We start from the raw sequence: 22922 nt of genomic DNA, 5'->3' as shown, positions 1-22922 counted from the left end.
GGAAGTTTCCAAGACAAGCTGTTCAAGCTGAGATCCAGAACTAAAACCTTTTCATTTAAAACATTATTTTGCAATACAGATTCATTTCAGCAACCAATTCTGTCGAAAACATTTCAGAACCAGGCCAGTGTGTTAACCTGAGGAGCAATTCTCATGCACAAGATACTCTGCATAGCAAACTAAACTCATTTCATCCCATTGCCAATGGAACAATTACTTGGGTTTTTAGGAGTCCCTTCCCCTGCTCTGTGTTCATGATACAGAGTCACTTGCGAGTAACTCAGGATTAACTTTCTTTGACTCAAGAAGCTCGTTAGGTGCTGGCATTACAGTTTTCTTTGAGCTGCTAATCTGGTGGTGCTAATTAAGGCTTCCAAAGACTGTTGCAATATTCTAATTACAGCAGCTACATGTCCTTTAAATCCATTTACTGTAGAACAAAGTGGGGTTTGCGATCCGCGTTCCTCAGTGCTACGCTCAGAGCGGTATGCTACCACTTACCCAGGTCAGGATTATTTTAAAATTCCAATGATTAGACAGACAAAGGAGGAAGAAATGAAGATGGCAGTAGATATTGAATATCAGGGTTATTTTAACTAAACATGCTCCCAGAAAACGCATTCTTGCAACTATGCATCAAGGTACTGTACCCCTTACAGGCACCTCCTGAGTCCCAGATGCTCCAGGGATGACAGAATACTTTCCTCCCACCCACACCCTCCTGCTCTAGCCCCAGCCCAAGAACACCTCCTGGTCCTTGGGTTATTACTCATGGCACAAATAAATTGGTCTTTCCTGGACCTCTCCAGGAGTTCAAAGTCACCTATCTCCATCACAAAAATTTGCAATACAGAGTCAGCGCTCTGCCCGGACAGCTGGGTGCATGTACATTTCTGAGGAGACGCAGCTTTGAGGAACAAAGCATTCTTTCGTTTCTGAGATTTTATTAAACACTTCATTTTGCAGTTTCTAGTTAAACTTAATGCTCCTGATCTAGTATATTCCAAAGCCTCTGGTTTTCTTGCCCACAGTGCTGAAAAGTGGCAGGTTCTCAGTTAATGGCATGTGATTTGTTTTCAGCTTATGGACTTTTAGCCATCTCCTTCATATCTTTTGCAATCACTTCCAATCTGGCAGAATTCAGATGGCCCATGTTCACGTCGCCTATTTTTGCCAAACCTGCCTTGTTCTCAGCACAGCAAGTAACAAGGGAGCAGCAGAATGCAGACAGGACAGGGAACTTCATTCCCTTATTTCCATCACTTTAAGCCTGCATGACCCACTTCAGCTCACAGATCCACAGAACAATTCTGCAGTTCTTGCCACTACAAACTGGGTTAAAAAAGAAACCTTTCAGAGGAGCAAACCAAAAATCTGAAGAAAAAAAACCCTGCACATCCAGTGCATTCAAAACAATTTGTTTTTATTTCAGTTTCCCCAATCACAAATTCACTGATCTTTCAAACTGGAAAGCTCTCTTGAGGTCCAAAAGTTTCCTTTCCATATGCGTTAGAACTAAAATAAAATCCACTACAGTGTGAAAAGGAAAATGAAATGCAGTGCAAAGTGTATGGCTGGTGACACACCAAAGGGCTGGAAACCAGAGTTTGAGAAGTTTTTTTAGCAGTGCTGAAAATAAGGGGAGGCAAGACAAATTTGTGGAGCATCAAAACTTAACTTTTCATTTACTACCAAATTACCAAAATTACGACCTGGCACACAGCTGTGAGTAAAGGATCAGGTGAAGTTGTTGGAGGGTATCCCTTTAACAGAGCAATGAACTCATCTAGTTAACTAATGGCAGGACAAAAGGTAAATTGTTTCTAATCCTCTGATGTAGAGCTGTCAGAAGGGAAAAAAAGGTGTAAAACTCAGTATCAGTAATGTGGCCCCCCCACACTCCTCAGCACAGAACAAGGGACTCACATAGAGCACTCCTAAATTTCAAAGCTATTAAAATATTACATACAGCTAAGTATAAAGAAAGCCAGGTTAGTCAGGTGGCCACTCCATGAACCTAATGACACTTATCTTTTAATGTTTCTCTTACTTTCTCTCTTTTGCAGTGTTTTCAACCATGCTGTTTGGAGGAAAATGAAAAAGAATAAAGAAAGGGGGAAACCATGAAAACAAGAAAGTCCTCAGCACTATTTCTATCCCACAATTAATATTGATTGCTTTCTGATTTTCATAGGAATTTGTCAGAATCCTGTCAGTGCAAGATTGATTTCTGTACTTCTGGGAATGGTAGGTTATCAATATAATTGCTACCATCAGTGCTTTTTCACAATCTTTCCTGACATTTCTGCTCCAGGGGCAAATTAGTGCCATGTTGACTATTTCCTCAACTGAAGCAGCTACCAATTCATGAGGATTTTAGTTTTATTTTCCCTCCCCAATAGGAAAGGTGAACACCTACTCCAGCCCCAAAGTACCATTTTTCTATTATTACTGAGCACTAAAAAAGCATTTACCAAAAGCCTAAAAAACCCAAATATCTTTCTGACACTTATTTCTGCAGGTGGTTTTTTTTTCCAAATAGCAAATCTGTATGCACACAACTTACACCTGCACAATTTTTGTGCCTCCTTTGAGAGCACAGGGAATTTAGGGAACCTTAAAGCTTATGCTGCATTACTGCACAGGTAAATAACAAAGCAGCAGAGTCAGACTGGTGTTCATCATGCAGATAAACCAAGCATGTGTTGCAATCAAACCCTGGAGGTGCTGAGCATCTCCAGGCCAAGAGGAGATTTTTAGATGCTCATCGCCTTCCAGAATCAACCTACCAAAATGTGCTCAATCCCCTATCAACTCACACCTCTGAGCAGGGATCAGGAGGTCTTCATCACCACCCTTTCATACAAATGGCACCCAGATTTTCATCATCCTAGGTACACTGTGAAAGAAGAAAGCATTCTGCAGGAGCAAGAGCACTCATCCACACATGAGCCAAATCCAAAGCAGCCTCCTAAGGCCAAGCCAAGTTATTTATGACCTTCTCTCCAACTTCCCACCAAGAGAAAAGCACGCCATAAGGGCTAATTGGGGACCTTTTGAAGCCACCGGGCTTTGGAGAAGGCCTTTAACTCCAGCCATCACAGCTTACATGTGGCTTCCCTACCTCCAGAGAGGTGCCTTGGGAACATCACATCCCACAGCAGCAAAAGCCTCAGACTCTCACTTCAATTGAGCTTTGATTCACCTCTCAAGTGTCAAAGGATTTAGGGTCTCCATTGAGAAGTAATAGCAGGAGCTTTACTTCTGTGGTATCCAAGCCTTCGTAGTAGTACATCCTCTGAAATACAGCAGGTCAGAAACCTTCCACAAAAAAAACCAAAAAGGAGTTGCTATTCTTTCCCTTTTCAATCTGAGGATCTATCAAAGTAGAAACTTTCTGTGGGAAAATATCAGTTGGAGAACAAAGTATTCCTCAGGCCAGCATTCCAAATGGAGACCAGCGCTTACCCCCTGAAAAAAAAGTCAGGACATACAGCTGAGTAGAACATGACTTAAGTCCCAGCCTGTTTGCCAAAAAGGCACCTACAAGTAACATGGCATCCTTATCCCTGGGGTTCTTTAAACTCCAGCACTACTTCTGGAGACCTCTCTCAGAACTTTAAACATTCACATGCCCAATTTCAATTCCACAGAATTCAAACAAACAAGGGGTGAAAAATCCATATATTTCTTTTAGTTCAGTGGGAGTTTGTTTGCAAGTCAAGCCCAGCTCTATAATTCTACCATTTCTCCACCTCCCTCAGAGGCTTTTCAGGCACCTCCAGCATCCCTGCCCATGTGTGGTTGCAGCCTGGGGAATGACATGTTAGGAATTCATCAGGTGATAACGGGACTGGCAGCAACAATGCCCTCACTGTGGTGAGCAGGAACTCACAAAGGCTCTGATAAAATCCTGCTTCGCTCCCTGAGACAGGTTTGCTGTAAATCTCTGTAATAGGTATAAAGGTGGCCTGAGCCAACTCAGGTAATAGAGTTTGCTGGCAGCTTGGGAAATAGGCTGAGCTGAAGCTGGACATAACACCAAGCCACCATCCCAAGGTGCACATCGTCCCCTAAGCTTTACTGTCAATGTGTAACCACAAATAATTCACCCTGAGCTCAGCACAGAGCCGCTGTTTGCGAAGAGGAGGCTCATTTGGATGTTAGCAGGGCTGGGGAGCAGCACTCCCAGCAGCATTTCAGGCTGCAGAGACCTCTGTGCCTGAGAACCGATTTGGCAGCAGCTGTGGTATTAGAAAGTTAGACACAAATTCTCTTTTACTGAACTCCTGGCCCATCAAACATACATTTACAATAGATAAATATGTACAGCACAAACAAGTCAGAGAGATTACCAGGATTAGCCAGTCTCCTCTGCTGCTGCCAACGTTTCAGGCAATCCCTCGTATACATTGAGGGCAGCACATCACAAATGCACTATAAACCACATCCACTTGATGAACCAATGCACTCACTGTGGAATATCAAAGATATATGTCAAAAGATGTATGTTTGGCAAGGAGCTGCTCCTTGCCAAAAGGAAAATATTGGAAACAGTGCACGCCTATGGATAGCATCACAAGGTCAGCCACTGCCAGGCCCAGCTCCATGCTGGAGCTGACAAACCAGTTCCAGCATGTGAATCTCTTTCAAGTGAAGCCTTGAACATGTTAAGTTATTCCTGTTAGCCCTCCAAAGCACAGTGAGGAGTTGGAGAGCCCTGTACCTCCCTTTGCCAGTTGATGCTTCACACCCCAAACCACAGGAGCATCCCTCTCTAGGACGGAGAGGAAACACCAGAAGCTACTAGCAGCACTGGAGATTAGCTTCAAACCAAACAGATTTTGAGTTTTTTCTTTGGTTTGGGACTTTTTGCCTTGGTTTTGGTGTTTTTTGGTTTTGCTGGGGGGGGGGGGGGGGGGGGGCGGACAGGGGGTGTTTCTTTGTTTGTGGTTTTTTGACTTTGAGAACTTGCCAAGTTTTGTTCCAATCCATTGCAAGTTAACACATAACTTAGTTAAGCATCTCATAGAATTTGGGGTGACTTTGGGTGGTTCTGTAACGAGTTACCGTGATCAATTAGAAAGAGACCCCTGGTCCTGAAAACTAGAGGGGTTTATCTTCTATAAAATAAAATAAATGCTCTCTGTAATATGCAGGCATGGGCACACATCCACACCCACCCACCATTTATTTAACAAATAATGCCTCATTTATTAGTATTCTACAGTAAGTTAGGCTTGTCTAGTGAAGCATTAATATAACATTTCTCAAACAAAGTTCTTGTTCTGCTTGATCTATTTGGCAATCTATCTTGATACACTCCTGTCTGTCAGGGGCTGCTGCCTCATTCATGCTTTTGCTAGACAAGGCAGGCAGCAGCCCTGGGAATTACCTTCCTAGGACACTGTAGCCCTTCTTCCTTAATTATATATGAGAACAGTTCACTGATTTCAAAACTGATGTGAAATATGAATAATTAGAACTAATATGCAGTATTTATGATCAGCATTTAACAGTCTGTAAAGAAATAGCAATGTTTAACGTGAACTAGAAATATCTCCAGTCTTTGTTTCCCACACTAAGGATGAGTACCAACTTCTCACCAAGGATTTAATACTGTAAAATTGCAGGATAACTTGCATGGAAATATATGGCTTAATTTTTGAAATTTATTTCTGCAGTACCTTTTGGAAGCAAATTTTTGAGGAGCATTTTTTTTTTTTCTTCTAATAATTTTGGATTTTATGGCCTAGGCTAATTTTACATCTTCATCCACTCACTATAAATAATATCTAATTTGATAGACACATAACATGATTCACCAAGGATATTTTCAAAGAAAAGACTTCACTAGATTCCCTCTATGGGGTTTGCTGTGCATTTTTCAAGATGCTGGCTGTCCATATATATTTTATTTTGTCAAGGAAATGATAAAACTTTTTTTTTTTACTGTGAAAACCACAACAAGCCTCTACATTATTCCAAATCACCAAACCTCTACAACACTTCACTGTCACAAGACTCTGATCAAAAAACAATCCACAAGGACTACCTGTGTAGTCAGATACAGGAAGCTCCCGACACAGCACCCCACTCAAAACCAGCAGGTCACACAATATTCGTGGTGTTTTAGGAAGCTTCTGGAGTAGATACTCCTCCTAACAGGTGACTCCCAGCACACCAGCTGTGCAACTGGTGCCATCCACTCTGATATCAAGGCCTTTGTTCCTGACCAGACAAACCATCTTCAAGCAAAGGAGCAATGCCCAAGGAAAACCACAGTGACTAGAGAAAGATGGCAGCACCTGTGGTGGTAGGGTTGGCCAATGGACAGGGCACAGACAGCTCTCACAGTGTCACTTGTCACTGAATGCCTGTAAACAACAGGCTAAAGTTCCTCAAAAACACCCAAGTCCCTCTGAGCAAACTGGAATACAAGCCCAGGCATTTCAGCACACTGTGGTTTAGAGTGGATTAAGAAATCAGGAAGCAGAAAGAAACCATTTCACTTGCTTTTTTCATGTTGTAACTTCAACCAAGACCAAATATTAGAGAACAGAAACTACTGAGACAAGTTCTCTTGCACAAGCATGGATGCCACTGCACAGAGCCCTGAGGACCTCAGCTGCCCGCTCTGGCACAGGGCTGCACAGCTCCAGCCAGGACCACAGGGTGTTCCCCCAAACAGCATCTGCACAGGGAGGGAGCACCTCTGAACAGCCTTGAGAACCTGGCAAAGGCAAAACAAAGGTACCTGCAACAGTTTGAAAGAAGGGAAGGAGCTGGATGGGGAAGTCCACTTAGCTTTGACACTAATGCAAGCTGTTCTTCCCGCAGCACAAGTCCTCTCTCCAAAGGGCAAGGCATCACTTAGCTACTACACCTGGACTTTGTGTAACTCCTAATACTCCTCTGCCATCTGCTAGTGGAATTTCAGTGTAAGAGCTCCTAAATTGCCTCTAAGTGCTGCAAGTGGTATCTTTTCCACGCAACTTATTAGCACAACCTCTTAAACAGCAAGCTGCACTTGCTTGCTAAGTTTGCACGTGTTGGCAGCAAATTGAAGCAAAGAGATGAAGCCAGGGCCTGTGGATTTAAGAGACAGGATCTGTGGTACACAAGAGCTAGGACTGTGCATGGTGTGCTGCTGAGCATGGCCTCTGAGGAGCACATTCTCTGTTTTTTCTCCCCTGCACTGTCCTTGAGTTCCTCCTTTTGAGGACAATTGTAGAGTTTCCTCTGGATTCTCAAGCAGCTTCCCCTTCAGAGATACAAGTGCTCCTGCACAAAAAAATAAGGATGATTTTTCAGAGGAGTTTTAGAGGTGTAGAAAATTAGCCTCTCTTTCAGAGGAAAGAGAAGTCTCCTGACTGTGAGCCAAGGTCATTGCTAATCAAAGAACAAGACACAGAACATTTGGAGAGGGGCCTACTTTTCAGGGAGTCAACACCTCTTGGCATGTGGAAATAAACAAAAAGATATTTCATCCGACAGCTCCACTTTTTAGTGAGGAGAAAAAGGAACCCTTTTTCTGTAAGAGGCAATAGATGTCCAGTACCTTTTCTCCTCTGTGTAAGGCAGTTCCAGGTGAGGTGTCACAGGGATGCAGGTGGGGACATATTCTGGAGCTCACACTTCCCCAGCACTGCCACTGGGTCAGGAAATGTAACTGCTGGTTAGCCCCAGACCATGGGGGAAGCATGCCCTGCCCAGCACTTACACTGTGTTCCCCATATTTTAAATAAACTGTGAGTGCCTGCACCCAGTCACACGCACAGGGGAAAGACAGACCCTGTGGTTGCTTGAGGGGAGGGAAGAGGTTCCCCAAGAACTCCATGTGAAACAGCCCCATGCTTCCCATCCACAGACATACATCTGATACTAACAAGGGCTGGAAAACTAGAGCAGAAGAGGTGGAAAGCCTTTAAGATTTTGGGAAAGTTTGACAGGTAGGGTTCTTTGTCAGTGAAATAAGATCAGTGTTTGGAAGAAACTTCTACAGATCTCAGGCCTGGGCACCTTGAAACAAGAGCAGTCACTTCTCTTTTCTGTTTAACCTTGAGATCATAATTGCTAAAGCAGCATCACTGTGTTTCTGTTGGTAATTGGCAGTCACTGAGCTGAAGATTAAGCTAGCATGAAGACTGAATTAGCACTCAAGTCTTATAATAAATTGGCAAAACCAGCTAACTAGCCTATACTACTGCATAAGAACTAAAGGTTAAAAATGGCAACTTCTGCTCTTTGGGTTCATATGTTACCTGATGCACTGAAAATAAGATCAGAGTTGACTTTACCATGATACAGCCTACAATAAAGACAGAGAGGACCTTTCCCAGCTATACTAATACAAGAGCTCTGACTCTTTTTTTCTGTGCTTTATTTTAATTGTTGCATAAAATATGCAGTGAATAATGAAAGGATGCTTGGAGATTTTGCATGGAGTTCCTTGCTAATTCTGCAGTTTTCTAAGGAGTATTTCACAGCAGTGGAAACTGAACTTTTTGTAGTTATATAATTCCAGGAGTAGAAAAACCAGACCAAGACAATGGGATATATTTTGCAGAATTGAAGAGCACCTCAGACATTGTTTTCCTCTCCCATGGAGTTAAGCCAGCTGTCACCACACTAAAACCAAGAAAGCTGCTTGGGTAAGGCTAAACAGAGAACCAATGGACTTCATCAGCTCCCTACTCAAATGCACTTGTAGTTGCAAGCTGTAATCTACCACAAATAGCCACATTTAGAGAATGCAATTACATGGAACAAAGCTGATGACTCTTTCAGTGCACAGAGATCATTAGAAAATGGTAACCAGTTGCAGCCTATTATTTCTTTGCACCAGAGAAATAAATTGATTATGCACCACCTGATTTTCCGTCACACGTAAGTGGAGGTGTGCTTATAAAAAACTATTCAAGCCTGCCAGCTCTAGCCCTGCTGCTTGCAGGACAGGCATTCAGAAGGAAGACAACTTGGCTTGAGGATGCCAAGGAGGCCACAAAAACTTCATTTGCTATGGCAGACACTAATACCCAGCACAGGTGAATACAAATTACAGCATCATTGGAGCTTGCACCAGCTTGCCCCAGACAGCAGATTACTGCCCAGAGTTAGGGCTGACAAATGCTGTCATGTGCTACTTGTACATGAAGGTCTATTAAGACAGTTTCTGAATGAGGCTGAACTTGGTACACCTTCACTTTTTGCCATCCTTTTCCAGGAAAAATAATATGGTTAACACTGAAGGACCTCCTGGCCATTTATTGGGCAGTCTGTCTCTCACTGCAAAGGGAAGCAGTCAGAGCTTACAACAAACACTGCCCATCAGGTGACTCTCTAATTCTTTTACTTTTTAATAATTAACCTGAGATGTTCATTATGTATTCATCTCACCCAACAGAGGAGAACCTAAAGAAGCTTAGGCTCACTTCAGAAGGTTTTCTGTGCAAAGGTTGGGGACATCACTGTGGGTTTCCAGAGTAACCAGAAGATAGGGGCTCCAGGTTTTGCAGCATCCCAAAAGAGCATGCTTAGGTGATTCCCAAACCATAAGCTGTAGTAAACTAAATTCTGAGGTATTTTCTATTCTTATTCAAGCATCTGTTCCATTTATTAGGAAGCAGTTATTGAATCCATTGCAGCCAAAAATGACTCCACTGTCCTTTGCCATGTAGTTCAGCTGTGCTCAGTGATGAAGAATTTTTGTCATTTAGAAGGAAGATTTTTTGAAAGCAAAGGTTTTGCTGCAGAAAATATTCCAGCAAAGTTTCTTTTATTTCAGTTCTATTGTTAACTCTCAGTACAGGAATAAACTAATACCCTTTGTAAATTTTTTCCAATACTATGCATTCAAAGAAAACAGGATTTTCTTCCCATTTTAACTGGGGTGGGGAAGTCTTCCAGCAGTGATAAAACTCAGCTTATCCACAGAGGCACCATTTATTTTAAAAGTTCTTCACTGAATTTGTAAAACTTTAAATAGGAAAAAAAATTTTGACCATGAATTGAAATATCAAGTAGTTCACATAGAGTAGAAAAAAACCAAACCACCCTCAGAACCTCACTTTAAAAATAAAACTCAAAAGGAATAAGTCAAAGTTTTGGCTTTAAATTAAGACAAATCTTGGGTTACTCCATGCAGATCAACTTAACAAAGCCACAGGGCTGAAGTGCTCCCAGACAGCCTTGGAGTGACCCAATCCCCCTCAGGAGCCCCCAACCTTGCCAAGGCAGGTCACAGCCCCGTGGCTGCTGAAGGTGCTCCTCTCCTGAGATATCACGGGCATCGCTCTGCCTGCCAGGCAGGTGCTGCTTATCTCTGGCACAAGGCTCTGCCCAGAGCCACGACCTTGAAAAGCAATTTTGTGGATCACTATCTGTCAGGGCTTAGATTAAGGGAGAGCATGTGCTGGTGGAGAGACTACAGAAATCATATTGGCCATTTCAGAGATACCAAGAAAACCTGCTGTTTCCATCACCCATCCACAGAGAGAGGATGTATCTTAGGAATCTGCAGATGATGCATCTCAAAGATCAGTTCTCTTTCCTTTAACCTGCCTTCTTACTTGCATTAAAGGGTTAAACACAGTCTCTCTTGGAGCAAACAGTAGATTCCCCTTTGGATTCACAGAAAGACTTGCTCCTGCTAAGCAATTTCAAGCTTTTCAGACAAAGGAGCTATAACCAAAGGAAATTTTGCAGCAAGTAAAACCTGGGGGAAAATAAAAAAGCATTGTTTCTAAAAATATTTAAATAAATACTTTATATAAAATGCTTTCAAAGAACAAAACCAAATAAAACACCATTAGAGAAATTTATTTTCCAGATGTCATGGTGGCATGGTCACAGCTTCATTACTGTCAAAAAAAGCTTAATTACTATAGACTTTTCCCAGCTCCATCCACCTTTCACTTCCCATGCAGACAGCCATATTAAACATAAAATAGAATGGCTTCTCTTCAGGAAGTGTAATTAAAGAAAATTGGGAATATAACTAAGGAAATGAGCCCTTTAAGATTCATTTAAGGAACAGCACACTGGTGCTGGGAATCTAGCAAGGAACTGTAAATCCTGGCTGAAGAACAGGCACAGGAACTTCCAGAGAGATTGTTGGGAGTCTTCCAGAGGCAATAAGTGATTGATAAAGACAGACAAAAAATGTTACACCAGTGGACACTCAAATCCAGGATTTGCTCAGGGAATTTTACCCTAAAGATGCCAGGTGAACTCACACAGTGCCAGCAGTTGGATGTCTGGAGAAGGGAGGCTCCACAGCTGGTGGCTTGGGGTCCCACCTGGGTCACCATAATGTTAAGGAAGCCTCCCAGTGTGACCATTCCTGAGACTCCCTGGCAGTTACACTCCCAGTTCCAAGACTTTCACTGCTGGGGCTGAAGCCCCTTCACATCAGGCAGCTCCAGTGACCCGACAGGTCCCATTCAACTCCTGCAAATCCCACACTCTCAGCTAGACCAGGTTTCCTCACCAGCTCAACCCCAGGCTTTTTAATCCCAAATTGCTCAGGCAATGTTGTAATAATAATAAATAGTATCTGGGAATATAGGCAGATTATTAGGTATTAATTCCTCCTTTCTCCAGGACAAAAGTTTCTTGCAAAGAAATAGTGCCTGCCAGAAATACCAAGCTGAATTAGAGATGTTGGTGCCAAATCATTCTCTGCTCTTAAAAGGCCTCGGATTCAATTGACCACTGGCCTTACTACAGATAGAGGAATAAGTGAATCCATGCCATACGTGAGCAGATCATGCCTCTGGTATATTTTCACTCTTTCACCTTTTGAAACCTCTATTTGTGTAACCCTCCAAGGCATTTTTCCTCATTCTACACAGAAATTGTTGGGGCTTTTTCCTGTTTAGGAACCAATGGTAACTCTTAATACTGGCTCTCAGCATGCTAGGAATGGCTGTATTTTCTTACCGTTCCTAGCTTGTGGAAGTACCCTGACTGGAGCTCTGAATCCTATAAAAGCTCAGATTTCACAGCCAGCATGGAAATCCTTTCAGCAAGATCACTCTGAAAATATATTTATATTAGTATACATCTCTCTCTCAATCAACAATCAGCTCCCACAGTGAGTTAGCAGTGACCAGGAGGGTCACCTCTGCCATGCTCTAATTGTGACACCCATAACGATTATTGGCATTGCAAAAACCACAGTGACAGTAACTGACCTCTCATCTCAAACAGGGAAAGGGGTTTTTCCTGCTTTGAGATGCAACCAAGTGGTTTGTACCCCTGAGTGCTCAGCATACAGACAGAGCCACAGCTTTTAGAGAGCTGCCCTGGGATAGAGAAGGCAACAGTCATAAACTGTTTCTGGCTGAAGGAAACCTGAGCCAAACCAAGTGGCAGATAAGGCAATGATTCTTTATCCTGGCCAGAACAGGCAGATTACAGCAGTTAACAAGCTACAAAAGCGGCATTTGGTTTTTCATCCTGAGCAGAAGACATGCCCCAGGCCCAGCTCCTCCATAATTAACCCTTACAGCAGGGTAGGCCTTTTAGACATGCCTCAGACTAAAACAATCTGGTGACTTTGGTAGGCAAGAGAGGCAATGCTGCAGAGGAAAAATTCTGATATTCTGGAATAAACTTGTCATTACATTTGACAAAAACTATTTCATCTTCCATCAGAATCACCATTTCTCAGACGGGGCAGTGAGTCTTCAGCAACAGGCATCACTAAAGAGGCTTCATTCCCCTAATTAGCTATTACTACAAATAAAAATATATCATATCACCTAGGAACTGGAAACAGAGGGTTTACCCTGAACCCACAAATCATAAGATTTCAGTTTAACAAAGAAGGCATTGAAAGTATTGTAGTCGGTGACAATAGCTAAGAAGATAGCAAGGTATACAAGGTAGGAAGAGGAAAAAGCTTCAAATTTAAGCAGACTTAAAGGACAACAAAACCCCTTTCTAGCCTTCCCAGATTTTCAACAGCATCTGACACAGAAGCTTTCCACAAGATGACCAGTGAGGGACAGATGAGCTTCTTGCCATTTCCCCTGCCTTGGTCACTCTTGACTCGGCAGCACAGAGGGAGCTGGGGGTCAGATTTCAGCTCCCAAGAAGATCATTTGCCTGCACACTCCAGAGGGGAACCTCCACCTAGCAGTAAGACAGCAAGTTCCTCATCACTGCACCGCACTTTCCTCTTGAAAGCATACGGATAGCCACCAACATAACAGGCACTGAAGTCAGATGAAACAAACCCATTTTCTCCCCTCTGTATAGGCTGGTCATAGCTGACAATTGTGCAACCCAAACTTTCAGACTTTGGGCTTTAAATACTGCACTGGGGAGGGCACACAACTCTGCTGATCCCTTGGGCTCCATCCTTAACACGTTATTCCCCTGGGGAGAAGAGCTTCCAAAGTCTGCTGTAGGGGCTTCAACTATGCTGGCACTTTTATATGGGTGTTTGACATAAAAACACTGACATCACCACAAATCCATCTGATTCTGGCTGGACAAATAACAGTTACTGGAAGCCAATGTCTGCTTAAAACAGTTTTAGCTTTATCATGAACTTAGAAAAATAATATTGGTGGTGAAATATCATTACTCTTTCCAAAATACAGAGCAGCTCTGAGTGACAGGGAATTATTACATTCTTCCAGACAAGAACACAAAGACAAGTAGCTTCTTTATGAAATCTCTTCTCACAGAGACACTGGCTCAGCTCTGAGCCAACAAGTATTTTGGACCAGAAATTTTCAAAGGAAACACTAACAAGGTTCTGAGGACAGGAACTGACCATGGGCAGAAGCTTTAAGGGGTGGGAGGTGTCTACAGCCAGGAAAAGCAGAAGTGATGGAGAGCTGGATCAAGTAAGGAGGATCCCCATCCAGTACTGTTTGCTACTCATTCATCCCACACCAGAAAATTTCTACATGGAGTTCAGGCCCACCAGAGTTTTACTGACCCAGACAGAGACAGTCAGGGGAGCACAACACCATGGCAGAGGGGAAGAGGAGCTGGGCAGGAGCAGAGCCAGGAGCCTCTGCACACCATCAGCCCCACAGCTCAGCAGGCTCTGGAAAGGCAGCCCCACTGCAAGCTGGCAGGGAAACCATGACTGAGAGCAGGGAAACACTCAGGTCTGGCTCTTTTTCTAGTCCCATCCTCTCAAATTACCAGCACAGGCTGTGCAGCAGGGCCTGTGCAGGAACAGGTGTGTGAGGCAGGACGAGAACCGCGCACGCACCACGCCGGCTTCTCAGGAGGAAAAAGCCACAGTTCTTAAACCCTGTGGCCTTTTGAAAGGGTCACAAAGGATGAGCCAGTTGACATAACAAAAGTGCATTTTCAAAAAAGCATTTGAAGCTGTTTCTCAAAAGTTCTTCTTAGTGTAACTCGGTTGTTAAGAGATAGCAAAAGATCTTTTCTTGGATTAAGAATGGATTAATCTTTTAGCAACTTATCTCTTTACACAACTAAAAAATAAAAAGTAAGGATAAGCAAGTGGTCAGTTTCCAAAGGAAGTGCATTCCAAGAAAAGATATCTCCTAGCTTTCTGGCCAAAAATAGTCCTCATTCCAGCTTCATACTTCAAAAATATTCATATAAATTCTGAAGGTCTAGAGGAAAACAATAGCTTTCTTAATACATAAAAACAGCTCAAAGATACATCTCAAATAGCAGTAAAGGATTCATTCATTTTTTGGCAAAGGGAGGTATTTATTTAATATACCACAACCCCATTTTTCTGATTATTATTCAGCATTGAAAGAAGAAAGGCCTATACTGCTGTATAAGAGTAAATATTTCGATTAAACTCCACCGGGATGTGTCAGAACAATTCCAAACACATCTATATTTTAATAATGTATCAGTGAGATATCAATTATTGTGTACCAATAATCCAATTAAAAATGCACTCTGAATAAACTGTCTGGCCCAAATCCAAACCTCCAGACTATTTAAACAAGCTAATGGAAACATTAGGTGTCAGGCTGCATATTTTGTTTTCTAATTAAGGTAGTATTTGGCTGACATAGAACCAATTTACATGTAAAAGCCAAACAATTAAAAAGGTCACACAACTAAAACTTTGGCATTTCACACATGCAAATTGAACTACCCAGCAGAAAACAAACCCACACAGAAAACAAGAGTGAGTTACACTGCACATGTAAGCACAGAAAAGAGCCACAGAGACATACACCCAGCCTGTGATCTCATCAGTGTCTGATAACTGCCTACAATAAAACCTAAAAAGAAAAGAAGTGTGCAACAAGATTTTTATGAGTGGTAGATGAAGATTCAAGCCAGCCTTCTCTCTGCAGACACCGATTGCCTGTCCTCTGGATCAGACTGACCACTGAAGTATTCACAGCTGGGATCAATCCTGGGTGCCCCAGCTCAAGTGTGCTCTCTTCTGGGTCTCCAGACAGACTCAAAGTGCCTAGAGAGGCTTCAAGGAACATGAGACACGCAGGCTTGGTAGAAATCAGACCCCAAATGCTTCTTCCCCCAGGGGTGGGGAGGAGAGGTCTGGTCTGGAGCAGTAGGGGATGAGCCCCCAGGCTCCGGTCAGCCCTGCAGAGCCCCAGCAAGGGCCAAGCCTCTGCCCAAGCCTCTGCCCAGGCACCCCAGCTTTTCAGCCAGTGGCGATGTTCAGCACGAAGGGGACTGTGTGATGGCTGAGGAGGTAACTTACTAAGAGGGGAAGAAAGAAAAAATCAAAAGAAACGAAAGCAGCGATTGCCATGTCTCAGAGCATGAGAACTTTCTTAATTTACCTTTCATCCAGCGCTGACCCCATGGGTGAGGCTGTGCTCTGCTGCTGCAGCAGCTCTGGTGCAGCTGCTTTGCCCAAAACCAACCTCAAGGAGATGCACAGGCCAGGCTGAGAAATCCTCTTGCTTACACTGATGATCATTTTAATGCAAAACTCAAGGGACAAAGTTGCAAATCTTTACTGGCTAAACTGAATTATCCCCAGAGACCAAAATTTAGAATTTTAAATGATTTTACTATTAATTTTCTGCTGAATTGCCCCACACACATCCCTCATCATTTTTCCACGCCCTCAGCCGCACAAGTGTATCAGCCAACAAGAATATAGGTATTCCTAAATCCCCAAGTTATTCTGTGAAAAAAATAAATTACTCCAGTGGAAGAAACATCATTCATGGGAGCCATGTCAAATGTACAACAGATCACTCCTTCAGGAAGGAAAAGGATTTTCATGCAGGCAAATCCCAAAAAGAGAAGGAAGGAGCAGTTAGAAAGCATGGATAAGCTCTCTTGGATAACCACAACTGGGATCGTCAAAGTACAAGGGAAGACCAAAAGAAAAAGCCCAGTTAGAAATCTCATCTTCCTGGGCCACAAGGCAGACCTCCAACTCCAGCAAATTTTGCTTACAAATAGAGCAGCCCCAGTAAGGAGTCACACCTGATGTGCAGGCACACAGGACAGCAGCAGCGCTGGGAGGAGTGGAATGCTTCTCTTTCCCACTGCTTGCTTTTCCTTCAGCTATAACCAGATGGGGATTTTAGTCTGGTTGGAACATCTGAGAGAATTGCCAACTGTGCCTGTGACAGTGCAGAGGGGTCAAGCCTGAAGGTGACATAATTAAATCGCATTTCATAGAAAATTATCCTCATTTACACCAGCCATAGCAATACATCAAAGCTTTTAGTTCTCTAGAAAGTTGAGTAAGAGTTGATTATGATTGAGTCACAGAGAGGACAGATCCTGCCAGACAGAAAATAATTCCATGATGTTAAGGCTCAGACCTGGTGGCCATTTTCTTTAGACATTATTCTTCATTACAACAACAGGAACACCTACACAACCCACAAACAAACAACAAAAATCCCAACCTTATAATCCCCCCAAATCTTCATATGCCACATGTATCACACCAACCTTAAAAACAAACATGCAAAGGAAAGCCAGAGAAACACTGCGCATTTTTCTCTTCCTGGCCAAGATCAAGAAAAGGCATTTCAAACACTTGAGAGTAAAACTAAAAATCTACCTAAAGACAACAACAAAACATTTTAATTTCAATGTTTTCTGACAGGCCTATTATGTGCCCCATTACTCAAAAGTGCTTTAGATTTTTCAGCCAGATCAATTCACTTACACAGGACAATTCTCTGTGCTTTTAAAATTAGTGCACTTTGAACAATAGCCACAGTACAGCAAACAGATTTAAAAAATTATTCCTTCCTTATCCCACTGAAAACAGCAACATCACCCTTGTGTTTAAACACTAATGTAATATTTTAAAAATCTATTCTATGAGGAGCTGCAGAAATTATTGAACTAAATTAACTACAGAGGACTGAAATGTACAAACAACATTAGCATTAATAGAATATAAGGAATATTTACTGCAGTTTATTTCATGGCCTCTGCATTAATAGTCCTTGAAAAGCACTTTCTCTCCTCTACACACAGCATTAGGAGTGAAATAATAGCTGTTTACAGTGCTGAAAGGCTTCTGTACTGCTTTTACTTTTGAACAGTTGGATTTTTCCATGGGATTTAAGGTCTCTGTGGCCTATAAAGGTGGGCTATACAGGATATCTAATAGAGGACACAGGTAAACATTAGGTATTTGAAGATTCAGTCTATCGGAAATATTGTGCATTTGTGAATTCTGACAGGGTACATCTCTTTCTATATTATGTATTATACCACAACAGAGACCAAAGACCCCGTGGCATGAAGCTCTGCTCAAAGACAGAGCAAAGTGGCAAGTACTTAAGGTATTTCAGGTAATAATTGTGGTTTAAAATCCTCTTTTCAGTATTGCCTCCTGGCAGAGGGATGCAAAACTTGTCTGAAGTTTTCCAATTATTAAGATGAAAACGTATTCAAACTAATGAAACTTATCAAATTTAAAAAAAAAACCAAACAAACCCCAAACCAAAAAACCCACCTTCCATAAATATTGGGGTAAGGGTTTGAATTAACAATCCAAAGCAGTGAAACAGCTTGGAAATCTCAATCATGCCTCTGATGTGACATGCACAAGATAATGTTGAGCTGACTTCTGCTTTGACCAGGAACTATCCAAGGGGCTCTGTAGAGTTAAGCTTATAAATCCCATAGAAACTTAATAGTTGGGAGATTTTAAATGCCTTAGACTCCATTATAGCACTAACCTTTACCTTTTTTTTTCTTGGCTGTCAGAAGACTTGAGCTATTTCTTTCTAGTGCTTGAAAAAACAAAGGCAAGTGACATCTAAACATAATCAACATGTGCCAGCATTCAATCTCTCAATAATGACTTAATAAGCCCATCATAACTAAAGCCAGGTAATTTAATGCTAATTATTTCCAATTAACTGCTCCTTTTAAAAACAAAAGCAAAGCAAAATTTTAATGTTTCTTTATCAACTACAAATACTTCTAATTTGCAAATCAGAGTAATAATTTTGATTTTTGCTGGTGTTTATATAATTGACCATCTCATTTAAAACCAAAATCCTATACAATTCCTAACTAGATAAACTAGAGACCCTCAGTTCCAGTGTAAGCTTTGATCAAATCTCAACTTTAGAAAATTTCAAATAATATATTCCAGTGCAAAAAACATCCAGAAGCACAGGAAAAGCAGAGCAGGAATTTTTTTTTTCCTGGTATTTCTTTTCTTAATACATTGTTATCTTAGCTGTTCATCAAATCCCACATATACAGAAGCTTTTGTCTTTGAGAAAATAAGCACCCCATTGGTGAGGAATAAACTAGAATTTTCCCTTAAAGTTTATGAATTTTTTTTTTTTAATCTATCTTAATGCTTGTTCTTGTAACAGCTTGAGGTCAAGCCAGAAAAACAAAGTCCCAGCCACTGACATGAACCCACCAGTCCCAAAGTGTTTGGTGTTGAGCCTATTCCTGCCAAAGGCACCAGTGTACCCTGACAGGTGCTGCTGACTCAGTGTCAGAGTAAAACCAATTCCTGTTGCCCATCCTCAGCCAAACTAAACCTCCAAGATCCCAGGTCAAGAGAGATGTAATTCCTGGCTGCTGGCACTGTGCCTCATGCCTTGCTCCCCCCAGGCTCACTGCTGGCCACATTTGTCTGCTCCACCGTGGCTGTATCTCTCACTCCCTGCTCATGCATTAGTCCTGCTCAGCTCTGCCTTCACCCCTGTGTGACAGCATTCCCCAAATCCCCTCCCTTCCCTCTCCCCGCAGGACCTCTGCAACCTTCTGCAATTCTTCCCTGAAAAGCAGAGAAGGGTTTGCCTTCAACAATCCACACAGGTAAAGGGATTACATGATAAAGAGTAATTGTATTGACAGTCTAATTTAACACTTTCCCTTTTGCATGCTTTCGCTGTGTGCTGTTTGAGTTGTTAATAAAAGGTTTAATACACTTTTCATGGCACTTAATACTGTGGAACTAAGCAGCTTTATACCTAAAGGTCTGGGACTTGCCCAACTGTTTCATATCCAGGCTGGCACTTAAGGATGCTTCTTTTGCAACTTGAGGGCTTTTCATGGCAAAATCCCTATGCCCTAGTGGAAGTTTTGCTCTGGGGCCAAGCAAGTTGTTTACCTGTCCCACATTCTGGTACTGGCTCTCCCTAGTTCTGAGATCTTTCTATCACTGCCTTCCACCACCATTTTCTGGATGTGATATTCCAGCCCTTAGAGGTGTACCTCAATGCCCAAATCCCACTAGGCAGGGCACAGGGAAACCTTCACCTTTGGTGCTCCTACAGATTTGTGGCCAGATACTCCCTCCAATCCAAACCCCTCTTTCTGTGCTCAGGCAGGTGGTCTCCCTGAAACCACAGGACCTTTGCAGGTATTGTCTCAGAATAACTGAAGTCATTCACTGCACCAGCCTTCAGAGCAGCCCAGGGACAATCAGCAGCTGCATTGAGCTGTCAGGAGCCAGAAATGACATGTCTATGGATTAATGACCCGGCTTGTCAGGATGGCATGCATTTGCTGTGTGCAGAAGATGAAACATCTACTTTCCAAAAAGCAGGATTTGCTTTACAATAGACCTCTGCATTGCCCAGAGCACCGACATTTTTCTGTCACTGAACATAAACAAGCTACAGTCTGGAGTAAAATATGGTTTACTAAGTCCCTGAATTGATAGAGCTTCATATTCCTCCGTGGCAGATGTTACAAATACGCAGACAGACAGTGCTTATTGATCCAAATGGTTTGCAGAAACTCCACTTGAAAGCTTATGTTTCTCTGCTTGACATTTTGACATAAATGACAAGACAGAGCTAGGAATGCAAATGCACAAGAAGAAACTGTTCTTGTGTTGTAAAAGCACATTCCCCCTGTCAAAGACTTGGGTAAATGTTGCACAACTAATCACAGCCCAGAAAGATGTGTGAGCCGACCTACAGACACAGAACAGGAGGGGAAATCAAACAGCACGGACTTAAAACAGCCTGATAGGATCTGCACAGCCCCATACAGCCACTACTTGTTCTCTCCATGTGCCAGGACCAGTCTGACAGCAAGTTCCACCACTTAGAATCACAAGAATTTCAGGAAACCTTTATGTAAATAACGACAGCAGCATCCAGCAACTTGAGTGTTCCCCAGTCCACACTGCATTCATACTCCAATACAGAATTTTCACCATTTTATTTCCTCACCAGCCCTTGTCAATGGGCCTGCACCCTCAGCACTCCTCTCTGGACACCTGCAGCCCCCTAGCTCTCCCCAAAGTTGTCTCCAATTCCCTTTCCCCAGCAGTTTCCCATCCCAGTGCTGCTCTGGGGGTCCCTTCCCTCCCCTGCTCCCACAGCAAAAGGCAGGAGGTCTCTGGGAAGCCTGCAGCAAACACTGCCTTTAAATGCCACCTCACCCCACTGTAAGCACAGCTGGGGGCTCTACTGCCACCTTAGTGTCTGCTAGACAGGAAGCTAAAAGCTTTCATAACCAAAGCACTCTCCCAAAAAATTGGTTCTCGCCATCATCCAAGCTGGCTTTAGAATCAAGCAAAACACTGCAATACATTTTCCTGGCCAGCTCTTAAGTGGCAGCTAAAATGCAGGAACTGCTAAATTTCAACAGCCTGCCCTTGTCAGGAGTGTCTCCTGACATGCTCTCTGCCCCGCAGCAGCAACAACAGAGCCAGCACTGCAAAGCAGCATCCTCATGGATGGGCAAAACCCACAGCACACACGGACACATTCCACTGCCTCATCCCCAGCAGGACACCCCGGCCCTTCTTCTGGGGGCAATGGGCAGCAACCAGGACCAACCCACTGCTCTGGAATCCTCAGTAATGCCCCAAAATGAAAAAGGGCCTGCAGCTGCAGATAACCTGTAACCATACCCACTACAGCAGACTGAACACCAAACATTTCAGTGTCTGCTTAGATCTACTCGCAATTACCCATCTCAGCACTTCGGTGGGCTGGAAAATTTTGCTTCTGGTAAGCATTTAACTTGACAGAATTGCTTCAATATAAATCATATAAAAACACATTAACACATTAAACAAAAGTCTTTCTTTTTTTTTTTTTTTTGCTGCTGATATATAGAAAAAGCTACATAAATCTGGGATCTCTTTTCTTCACAGTTCTTTGTCACAGCATATAGACCTATAGTTCAGTGTAGACCCTGGTGCAGGAAAGCACTCAAGACTTAAGGTAAACTTAAAGCAGCTAAGTAGTCCACAGGGTGTTTGGCCAGCTTACTCACCTGCTTACAATTAGGCACATAATTCATTTGAGATGTGTTTTAACTCCATCAATCCCTTTTTTTCTTTTAGCTGCAATTCTCACCTGAAGTGTCAGACTCTTCTACTTAACCACTTTGGACATAATTTCATCAGGAAACAAATACACACATTTTACAAGATGAAAAGAATTGTAGAAAAAATTCCAGGATGCGTCCTTTCACGACTGAGTGACTTTTTAGAATCAGAGTCTAAAAGCAGACTGATAATTACCCACAGCTATAGGTAATAAACCCTCAGATTCCATCTCCCCTCCCATACAGTTTCAGTTATGGCACCATAACAAAATGTGGAGTTTCCACCTAGAAATGCACAGCACAGTCACATATAGCAGATTAGTCAGAAATCAGATTCTGTCCCAGCCAGTCATCCAAGCATTTGAAACTTTGGCAAAAGGAGCAGAGATTTTTTTTTTCTTTTTTGTTCAAGCTTTTTCCTTACCTCACTGTGTGTATTTATGATTCTGAGAACTTCTCCCCCTCCTTATGTGATATAGAGGCCAAACAGACCTCCTCAAAACTACAGAGCTTTGTAACTACAACAACAGAACTAGTTACTGAAAGATAAGACATCTTTCAAAGAAACCTGTAAAACAATAAATTAAAGAAGACAAAACAAAACAACTTTCTCATAGTTCTACTCTACTACAAGGTGATGTGAAGCTTCTGCCAGCATTAACTGTTTCCAAAGAAAGCTATCAGCTTCAACGGGGATAAAAGTAAGTAATTTAGGCAGTACCCCTGAAAGCACACAGTTAAAAGAAAAACCCAATTAAAAAAAAAAATCTCTATGAAGACTGAGAGTAAATTCAGGAGAAAACAAAACTCAGTAAAAATCTGAAGCTTTATACATTACTTGCTTCTCTCAGTGGTTACCTTGCAAGCTTGGAGAACCCACATGTCTGTTCTGCATCCCTCCAACACCAGAAAAAGCAGCATCCCTCTCTAGGAACCCAAAGGTGTATACAACTCAAAGCATAAAGCCTAAACTCTTCCCCACAGCCAGCGAAGTGAGAGGTTTATGTGGAGCTGATTGAGGCTGATTTGTCCCAGCTGCAGACCTAAACAGTCCTTGGGACTGTCTCCCAGCAAACAGCTCACAGCTGCTTTGGGTGAAAGCACTGATTAAAGCTCATTCTCCCCAGCTGAGCAACAATCAAGCCAAAAAACAGGCACCACCACACAAATAATTTCAACTCTTA

General features: G+C 42.5%; 1 long non-coding RNA gene across 2 annotated transcripts in view; it reads right to left on the bottom strand.

Annotated features, from left to right (window-relative positions):
- LOC109144760 overlaps positions 1-22905 on the bottom strand; it is a 90676-nt gene extending 67771 nt beyond the window's left edge. The window contains exon 1 of one of the 2 annotated variants that reach the window (XR_005602160.1): positions 22597-22905. This is a non-coding gene — a long non-coding RNA (uncharacterized LOC109144760). The remainder of the gene's footprint in view (positions 1-22596) is intronic. The other variant, XR_005602159.1, reaches the window with a different exon arrangement.
- Between the last annotated feature and the right edge of the window lie 17 nt (positions 22906-22922).

This window comes from Corvus cornix, chromosome 6, assembly GCF_000738735.6.
Source record: "Corvus cornix cornix isolate S_Up_H32 chromosome 6, ASM73873v5, whole genome shotgun sequence".
Taxonomy (NCBI): domain Eukaryota; kingdom Metazoa; phylum Chordata; class Aves; order Passeriformes; family Corvidae; genus Corvus; species Corvus cornix.
Note: the sequence above shows the minus strand (reverse complement) of the source record. Positions and strands in the feature narration are given on the sequence as shown.